The sequence below is a fragment of the Aulonocara stuartgranti genome (assembly GCF_965226115.1).
Source record: "Aulonocara stuartgranti genome assembly, chromosome: 5".
NCBI lineage: Eukaryota > Metazoa > Chordata > Actinopteri > Cichliformes > Cichlidae > Aulonocara > Aulonocara stuartgranti.
The window spans coordinates 35165781-35176951 of NC_138943.1; positions in this window are offsets into that span (position 1 = coordinate 35165781).

Genomic DNA, 11171 nt, shown 5'->3' on the forward strand with positions numbered 1-11171 from the left:
TGTCTTCGTGATGATGCTTATTCCCACATATCACTGACAACAATCTCTGCTGTCCCCTGACTGACTTTTCTTGAGTGGCAGTTATAGCACTCTGTATCTGTAGTCACAAACCCTCAGAGCACTTGTGTCCATGCGTCCCCCCCGTCATGTTGGTTGCGATCACAGCGCAAAGCCGATCATGACAGCAAGTGGTTTTGCCATTTCTTATCGCCTCACAGCAGGTCCACGTTGCCAGCAGAAAACAATATACACGGATTTAAGCGTTTATTGTCAAGTTTGCTTCTGTCGTTAAAGAAGTACAACAATAAAAATTCATTAACACACTCTCAAATCTATGTAAATCTCTGCAGAGTTGTAATGAAGTCTTTGTGAATAACCTTGGAACAATGCATGTTCATAACTCACTGCTGTAATTCCCTCTATATATTTCATCAGGAAAACACTGAAAGAAGCTCTCATTGGAGACTGCCTCAACAGTTCACTTTATAACTGGTTTAGTTTTTATTCCCCACTGTGAGCTCTAAACAGAACATCACCTCCACTATTACACAGTAGTTTATTTGACTGGGAGAAAGGTTTCATCACCAGCTGGATTAATTTGTCACTGTTCTACTTGAGATACAGTAGGGCTGGGCAATATATCGAGTTTTTAAATATATCGATATATTTTTATACGAGATATGAGATGTGACAGTTACATTATAATTACACTTGTGGAACCGCAAGTTTGCCTCTCTTTCATCCACTTTTGTCTCTACGCAACGTTACTCTGCCTCGCCTCTCTCCTTCACTGAACATAACTCCCCTATTGCTTCACCTGCAGGCAAAGACAAGATGGACACGGCAGCTATCAAAGAGGAGCTGGTTGATAAAAAGAAACCATTTTGAGATTACTATTTTAGTGCTGCAGCGTTACTCTCGTTAAAACATCATTAACGTCGTAACTGTATTAACGCGGCAAATCTCCGTTAACGAGTTACCGTGGATCGCCCCATTTGTGGGACTGCACGGCGTCAACGCGTTAGCTTTGCGGTTAGCTCGTTAACGCTGTGCAGCTAGCACTACTAGTATTTTCACAGTTTACAACAGCGGCATGAAGTGCAAAATGAAGAGTGTGTGAAACTGCGTGCTGTATCCGAGACCGCGAAGTCTCCCAGCTTCCTGCCCCAAAACAAATCAACTTACAAAACTCAAAAAAAATATACCGTATTTTTCGGATTATAATCGTACACTAAAATCCTTTCATTTTCTCAAAAATCGACGATGTGCCTTATGTAGGAATTCTGGTTGTGCTTACTGACCGCGAACCGATTTTATGTGGTCCACGGCGCTCAGCAATTTGTCAAAAATGTTTTAGTACGACTTTGCTAAGCTACGAAGCCGCACCACTTGATGGATTGTCGGAGCATTATGACTGGCGTAGACAGGAGCCTCGCAAGACATGCATACTGTGCTTCAACATAATATTACCGTATTGTGTGCGTATAAGGACAACAAATGGCACCTGTAAGAGACACAGTTAGGAAGCGGATTTCAAACTCCAGGCTGTCAGTCACGCAGTAGAACTTGGGAACAGAGCAGCTGCAAAATCTGCCTTTGTTATTATGCTCAGCGTTTAGTTTACATTTTGACTGCACAATTGTGAGTGTTTTGTTATATACAAAAACAACATTGCTTTATTTTATTTATGGATAATTATTATTTAATAAATGCTGATAATTTATTTCTGACAAATTTTTTCATGTACATCTGTGCTGTATGTTAATAAAAGAGCCTGTGTGACATCTGGGACACAGTGAGAGTAAGAACTCTCTTTTTGTTCTTACTTTATGGCTTTAACAAAATATCGAGATATATACCGTGTATCGCCATCCAGCTAAAGAATATCGAGATATGAATTTTGGGCCATATCGCCCAGCGCTAGTTAATAGAGAAAAGAAGAATGAGATGCTCTTAGTTCAGTGTTAAAGAGCCTAAAACAGGTCTTTGCATCAACATGGAAATATTACATTTCTGTGCTGACAATTGTTTTTAAAGATCATATTCAGTGGTTCGGGGTTCTACAAAAAATGCTAGTAAGTTTGTTTACATGTATTTAGATGAGCTTTCTTTAGATATCGTTAATAAGCAGTTGAACTGGTGTCAGTTGAGTGCAGAAGTCTCAGAGAAGGAAGATTACCCTTGTTCTCTGACCTTAGCAAACACTTTGTCTGATGATGTTAATGGTGATGTTCATTTTGTAAATGTTGTTCCCATTAGAGTCAAAAAGGCAGGATACACTTCAGGGACAAACATCCTTAGCCAGATAAAAGGTAGATATAGCCCCCATAATATTACCCATTGGTTTGGAGATCATACATACATGAGCATTAGCATTTTGGCTATCATGTTGTATTTTTGAAACTATAAATTATATGGATCTGTTATGGCTGCCAGTATCTTCAATTTGGTTAACTAAAGGATATTTTAGTGTAAGTATTAGTTTTGTTTAGTAGAAAAAGTGGTGTTGCCATCTCTCAGTGATTCAGAAGATTTTCCACTTGGGCATCTCGTGACGACAGCCTACGCTCAGCCTTTGACAGAATGATAAAAATTTATGATGACTTGATGCGCCCTGAAGCAGCGCTGACCTACCCGCATTTTGAATTAATTCATGACTGGCTTTACCGAGTGAGTCGTGACACTCGCACAGAGAAGGAACACACCCAGTTGTTCCCTGATGGTGCGCATTGTGCCCGGAATGTCAGCTGGTTTACCTGGTTAAGCTGCGCCCATTACCGTTAATGGAGATCCCATTTAAGCATATTAGCATGGACTGGAGTGCACATGGACATGGCTTTGTGTTAGTTCTGGTGGATTATATAAAGCCAAATCCCAAAGCAGTCTCACTGCGCACCATTTTTGCAAAGAGTGTGGCGCAGGTGCTGTTTCGGGTCATCTCTCAAATCAGATTCCCGAAAGAGATACTGACCAACTACAGAACATCATTCATATCTCGCACAGTAAAATGCTGTACAAATCTTTGGGCATTAAATCTGTTCGGCCCAGCATCTACAACACTCAGACTGATCGGTTGGTGGAGCAGCTGAATAAGACTTTAAAGCCCATGATTCGTAAGTTCATTCAAAAGGATGAACGCAATTCGGATCACTCGGGAGGTGCTTGAAGTGAATTACTGAAAATCACGGGGGTGTTGGAACTGATTAAAGAAAACTAGGGGTAAGGTCCAACCCCAGCTAAAAGTGAGATACGTCCTGGATCTGAGAGCAAAGCTGCACACAATGGGGAGGTTGTCACAGGAAAATTTGCTCCAGGCCCGGGAACGGCAACAGCGCCTGTACAACAGAGGGGCTAGACTCAGGCAGGTTTCGCCAGGAAACAAAGTGCTTTTATTACTCCCGCCTATCAACTTAGTGTTACTCGCCAAGTGGCAAGGACCCTTCCTGGTCAAACGGCGGATGGGTGATATTGACTATGAGGTGGTACGGTCGGACAGGGCAGGAGCCTTACAGATATATCACCTCAAACTTCTTAAAGCATGGAGAGAAACTGAAAATGCTTCTCTGGTGAGCCTGGTTGGGGAGAGAGATGAGTTGGGGCTGGAGTTGCTAAATTCCACCATTCCCACCTCCCTCCATTGTGATAACCATCTCACACAGGCCCAGAGGGTAGATGTTGTTGCGTTACAGATGTGTTCACCAAAAAGGAGGTGAGACAGTTCCTGGGGCTGGCTGGGTACTACCGCCGGTTTGTTCCTGGCTTTGCGGAGCTGACTAGCCACTTGACTGATCTCACCCAAAAGGTTTCCCCCAGATCTGGTCCAGTGGATGGAGCAGTGCCAGGCGGCATTTGTGCAAATGGGAGCCACTGCTCCACACACCTAACTTCTCCCTCGCTTTTACTCTGCAGACAGATGCCTCGAACAGAGGGCTGGGGGCCATTTTGTCCCAGCAGGTAAGGGGTCCACCGCCCGGTCCTCAACATCAGCTGACAGACCAAAAAGGAAAATACTGCATGATCGAAAAGGAGTGCCTGGATATCCAGTGGGCAGTCGACTCCGTCCTGTATTACCTCCTGGGAAACTCATTCACCCTCTGCTCAGACCATGCGCAGAGGGTACCAACGCCTGGATCACCAAGTGGTATCTGGCTTTGCAGCCCGTTAACTTCAAGGTGGTTCATAGGCCAGGTGCACTAGTCTCAAAAACTCTGGATGCAACACAAGGACAAACTAATCAACATATTTGTTCTAGTTGTACCTTGAGGTGGCTGTTGTTGTAATTTGGTGTAACATAAATACAACTGAATTGAAATTAATTCTGGGATATTTGTACCACACCATGAGCCATAGTATTAGTAAGATGCTCATGGAAAATACTGCTCATGAAAAGTAGAATGATCCAGCAGTACACACAGTGAGCAGGTCCAGATTAATGACTAATAGTGGATGAGGCCTAGCAGATGCCAGCTACCTGTATTGGGACACCTGTCAAACAACAAAGCAACATCTCTTATTCAATTACTATCTAGGTGTATGAATTAAAAAAATACACCCCATTCAGAGTTTTTATGAGTTGGGGGGAAACTACCCAAAACAATTCTATGTATGACTACTGTATATATGGCTATTCGGTCTATAGGGATTAACTCAATTTTGGAATGAGCGGCAATGAGATGAGCTGCAATTTTGTCAATTTCAATGTTTGTTTCATTTTTCAGCTCTAAATACAAAGATGGCAACAAGAAAAAGTTTAGCTTAAAGCTACACAATGAGATTTCACTAACCATTAGAAGTTCACCCTCTGTTGGTCTGCTGCCCCTCTGTTGGTCTTCCTTGGTCTCTTGTGTTCTGGGGGCCTCTGGATGTCTGGAGTTTTGATCTCCTCCATACCTGCTTCATGCCCTGGAGGACGGGGCTGTGGCTCCCCCACACCCTCTAGCAGATCATTACATGAAGGAACCTTTTAAAAAAAAAACAAAAAAAACAAGCACATCCATGCTCACAGGTGTACACACGGGTGATCACACCCACAAACTACACCCTTTTTGGCTCCTACCTCAAAGCACACTGTGTTCTGTTGATCTTATGTGCTGCACAATAATGTTTAATATTTAGTATTTACTGTCATATTCCCATATATCATTGTGATGTTGTTTATTCTATTACTCTTGTTCTCTTCTGCTTGTTTTCTTTTTTCTTTCTCAGCAGGCGATCCAGGTGATTGATATATGCATTTTTTTTTCTTCTTCTTTTTTTCTGCTCATTCTGTTGGTTTTTGTCTTTTGCCCTTCTCCCCCGTCCCTCTTCTCAGCTGTTTCTCTTTCCCTCTTTCTTTCTCCCCTTCTTTCCCCCAGTCAAGTCTGTCCCGTATTCAGTAAGTGAAAATAAAATAAACAATAAAAGGTGAATCAAATGGACCATTACGGCAAGGCTGGGATGGTCAATTTGGTAAAGTAAATCCGTTGGGCATCTTTCTTCGCCTTTAGACAACAATTCTGATGGCAGAGCCAAACGGGACAGGCAAAAAAAAAGAAAAGAAAAGAAGAAGTTCACCATTCATTTTAATTTTTGACCATTCTTCCAAATGCTCATTCGTGAGGTCAGACAATGACATTGGAAAAGAAGACCTAGCTCGCAGTATCTGCTCTACTTCAATCCAAAGGTGTTCTATCTAGGTCTTGAAGTCAGGACTCTGTACAGGCCAGTCGAGTTCTCCCACACCAAAACTAACTCATCTGTGTTTTCATGGACCTTATTTTGTGCACTGGTATGCTCTTATATTGGAACAGAAACTGACCAAAATGTTTTGATATGCAGGGATAACTAAGGGGCTGAGCTGCTTTACCTGCCATAGCAGATAATAGCAGTTAGGTGGAAAGAATGGAAAGTTGATTCCATATTTACTTGGTTCCAAGCACATTCAGATTAATAAGTGACACCAAATAATTTCTGTAATAATAAGAAGAAGAGAAAGGTGTATGAATTATGCCTTACAATTTAAAAAGGACTGAATAAACACAGCAGATAGATACGTTAATGATAACTTAACACATCTAAGCAAAAATCACTGTGTCAAAATGGAGTTAATAATAATATTGTTTACTCAATGGTAAATATGAATTCGTCTGGTGTCACGACTGTTGAGTAACATGAAAAGCTTCCAGTGATTGTCAGTGCAGACAGTGAGTTTGACAATATATTGTCTATGCACCATTTTTCCCAAACATCATTTAATATGCATATATTCACGATTTAATTGTGTAGCTCTGTAAACAGGTCATATATTATACATAAAGTACACACAGACTAACAAAATAAACATACATATAGAAATTGAAATGAAATACAGGTAAGTAAACGTAACACTCCACATAGTCACCTGGATTCCGTGTCATATGTGAACAGGTCATAGTGTTAATACTGAAAAGAGAAAAGAATCTGTTGAATTTTCCTTGTACTGAAAAGTCAGGGACCCATGTGACACAACTGAAAGAGCCATGCACCACATCTCATGCAATGAAGGGGCTCTGCAAACTGAACCTTGGCATTAGGTCATGTCTTTTATTCAGAAACTCTGACCCATGTGTGTAAATATTTAGGAGACCTGGTGACATAATGTGTATGGCGAAGTGCTGTACTGAAGCCAGGCTTTTAAAATGAAATCTGAGGAATCACAAAGACGCCTGTGCTCACATATCAGTTTTCACATCATATCTTAAAGATTAGTGGTGCGTCACTAACCCTTTCCCTGGATTTTGAGGCAAAAACTGAAATGATCATCATTGGTTTATGAAGTCCACAATAACATTACAGAACAGATCATTAATATGATTCAGTTCAAATACTGTGAATATATTATATCACCAATTACAACCAGTGACATTACTGGTTATAGCGATCATTTTGGCAATCTTTGAAACAGTCATATGTATCAGAACTTTAAAGACTGCAGTAACACTTGTGTTATATTGCACAATGGATGTACTGGAACTACTGCAGGACTACATGAATGGAAGGAGCACTGATGAGCAAGCAGATTTCTGCACATCAACATTCATGATGTGCTTTGCATTTACTGTGCATGGTTAACACTGTGAAGTCAGTGTCAGTGATGAATCTTGGCAATCAGAGGACAAAGCAAATAATCTCTGTAAAACACTGGTGTAGAATTAGGACTCGGAGCTAGGTGCTACAGGTCATCATCAAGTGTCAGAATGGCTGAGTGGTCAAAGGCGCTGTGTTTAGGCTGCAGTCTCCTCTGGAGGCGTGGGTTCAAATCCCACTCCTGACAGGAAATTTCTGCTGCTATGTTAACTCAATTTCCCCCTGGGATTAATAAAGCTTGTCTCATCATCAGTTGTAACTTAGTCCTCAGGATACTCAATTTAAGCATGCAAAAGAAAACACATTTGCAAGTGTATTGTAATTTATACAGGCAATGTTCCCTGCAATGGGCTTATGCACTATTTTATACTGATTGTAAAGAAAAGATGAGACAGGAACGTCACACAGAGTTTTTGAAGTCTTTGAACTTTTAGTATATATCGAGTATGTGAACTTTTTTCTCTTTTTTTGGAGCCAGAATTAGTGATTAGGTTGGAGGGTAGAGTCTTGCTGCATCCATATAAACTATGAGGTTGCACTGCACAGTATGTACTCGGACAGTGTGTAACAGAGAGCAAGCCGTACTGTCAGAGAATCCCATTAAAAATGCTCCAAAAGGCACCAACAGCATAAAAAAGGCAGAGAGGTCCAGGTCAGTGAATTGAGAGGCCTAGCTGACTGGTTACATCTTCCTGTGTCAGCACAGAGACAGTCTGTAACTTAGCCACAACTTTAGGATGTGTAATAAAAAGGAAAAAAGGTATCTCCTCATTTTATAAATTTGTATCTTTTGTGAGGACAAACCAATTGTTTCATAACAATGAGCTTTGTGTGTCACTTTGTTGGGCCGAAAGTGTCTCCATAAGTGTTTGCCAAATAAGGAATGTATGCTGATGAATTCATTCTAATCACTGTGTAAATGTTTGCCACACAGTAACAGATTTAAAGCTGCACTCATCCAATTATTCACGTGTTTGTTCAGAATAAATTACATTAAGTCACAAAAGTTTTAATTAAACCCTGCAACCAGGTAGCCTTCCTCTCACTAACTAAACATCACCACGGTTTTCCTTTAAAGAGTTGAATGAGATGGGTGTGATTTTACTTAACACTGTTTTCTCTGAAATCACCTGCCCATCGTTGACAGTTTAATGAATCCATGAAATGTATTTAAAATTTTGTTTGTCTTTGTCTGTCTGATATAAATATGTTAATTATGAAACCTCCTTTCATCGAGGGATGATAAATGCATTTAACGCTATCACATTTGTTTATGTGCAGCACTGTGTTTTCCCATATGGAAAAGATATATATAAATCTTATAAAGTTTGTATCTGTCTTGTGTGAAACTTGTATGAAAAGCATACAAGAGTGAAAACAGATATAAGATCCCTTGAAAAATTATATAAATGAAACTTGTATGTTTTGGATACTTACTAAAACAATATATGAAAGCAATGAGAAAGTGGCCACTTTCATGAGTAAATCATATAAGTTTTTAATATTTCTTTTCCATATGGGTTGCTTGATTGGAATCAACCTTAAATTAACCTTTGATGTCGGCCGGTCAATGTAGATAATCAATGAAATAGAAGAAAGAGAATCTTTAACACAGCATATAAACTCTTGAGAGTCCCAGAGGTACTAGCCCAATTTCTAAATCACTTTTAAAAAAGAAGCTGCCTGCTGAGTTGTTTGGGTTGTACTCATGCCACGTAGCAATAACAAGGAGCCGATGTGAAGATCTGCACACATCAGAAAATTCAACTTGGGAAGGGCAGCACTAGGATACTCTCAAAACAGAAGCTTCTCCAATGCAATAATTAGGGCCGCATTAATTAAAATTTTCATACTACCACTCCACCAAATGCTTTTGTGTGACATAAAAATAGTGTCTCATAATAACGACGAAACAGAATTATCTCTCAGTTCTGTAGTTAACTGGATGGAGCTTTGTAGTGTACTCCAGCTCACTGTTTTGATTTCATGGTCAGGCGGAAACTTTAACAATTTTAAAATATGTTTGTACTGTTAGGTCATCACCCAGTCGCAGAGAAGAGTTGAAGTTGAAGTGAAACCGAGTGCCAAAAAGAAAGAAAAATATCATCCACGTCAAGGAAAATGCAGTTGGAATTTTGGAGAACTGCATTGGAGCACTTTTACTCATTAAAAGTTAAAGGTTAAAGATCCTTATCCTTACACTGACAGACAGAATCACAGAATCATAAATTAAGCATTGTGTTGTTTGTTTTTTCCTGCTGAAGTAGACAGTACTGGCTTTTGAAACCAAGGATCTGTTCATTCTTTTCTACATAAGGCTGAACAGATGCATTTGTGTTAAGTATATCATTTTTTAACTCTTGGTAAAGCTATAGTATTTGTGAGATGTATTTGGTTTTACAACAACAGCTAGGCAAGTTAGGTAAGCTAAGTAGAGCTAAGTACTAGCTTGTTTGTGTTGCCCACTTATTCATGCATTTATTCCAAATGCAGTGACAGCAGACTAATCACTCTAGTCCAGAAATCTCTTCACTCACAGCCTCCAGCTCCATCCTAAGGGATCCTCAGGTAAGATGAAATATGCAGTATGATGTCTGCAGCCTTTTCAGTGTCTCCTGCTAATCAGTCTGGAATACCTCCACAGGGACACATCTGAGTGACATCTTGATCAGGTGCCTGAACCACATCAGCAAGAGCAGCTATTTAGACTTCCTCTGACATACTGTCAGAAGAACCTAAAAAATCGGACACTGCTTGCACCATAAAACCCCTCTTAGCTACAGCATGTAGCATTATACTTTTAAACTGTAAACTGAAAAAAATATTTAGATACCACACAAATGAAGCAAATAAAATCTGGTTATAATGTTTTCAATTATCCAACATCAGGCCGGGGTCTTTCTGTGTGGAGTTTGCATGTTCTCCCCGTGTTTGCGTGGGTTCTCTCCGGGTACTCCGGCTTCCTCCCACCGTCCAAAGACATGCAGCTTGTGGGGATAGGTTAATTGGAAAATCCAAATTGCCACTAGGTGTGAATGTGTGAATGAATGTGAGTGCGAATGGTTGTCTGTCCCTGTGTGTTGGCCCTGCGACAGACTGGCGACCTGTCCAGGGTGTACCCCGCCTCTCGCCCTATGACAGCTGGGATAGGCTCCAGCGGGGCCCCGCGACCCTGAAAAGGATAAGCGGAAGCGAATGGATGGATGAATGTTTTCAATTATCAGTGGTTTGTCAGCAAGACCACAAGTTCCTGTCAAGAAGTCTAAGGAGCTTGAAGTCTAAGGGGGAGGGGGTCACTCACATCGTGGGCCCTTTGACCTCAGTAAAACACATGATAGCGTGGGGCTAGATTTCACAATGGGTTCACCCAAAACCTTGGCTGATTGTGACCCACACTCGCTTTCACACCTTGGCTCGTGTGATTAGGATTATGGTTTTCTTATATCCCGCATCAGTGATTTTAAAATTTTGAGTGTAAGGTAGACCAACATTTTGAGACTTTTTATTATTTTTATTTATTATTGTTATTATTAAGGGCAGCACAGTGGCACAGTGGCTAGCACTGTTTCCAGAAAATAAAATACCTTGTTGTACCTTTAGAGTTACAATATTTTGATGCTAGGAAGTAACCCCCATAACATTATGAACAATTTGTCCTCAAAGCTAATGTGCTAGAAGCAGGAAAATCTGGTGATTTGAGCAAACGGATCAGAGCATTTCCAAAAGTGCATTTCTTGTGAGGTGTTCCAAGTCTGCAGTGGTCAATATCTATCAAAAGTGGTCAAAGGAAGGAAGAGCAACAGGGTCATGGGCAACCAAGTGATGCACATGGGGAGCGAAGGCTGGCTCATGTGGTCTGATCCAACAGACCAGTTGTAGCTCAAATGTCTCAAAACGGTTAGTGGTGGTTCTCGTAGAAAGATAAAGAATCCACAGTTGGTCACAATTTGTTGCATGCATAAGCTGCTGCAAAGTTAGAGACTAATCTGATCCCAACGATGGGAATTTTCACATTAGAACTGGGCCACGAACCAATGGAAGATGGTGACCTGGGCTGATGACTCATG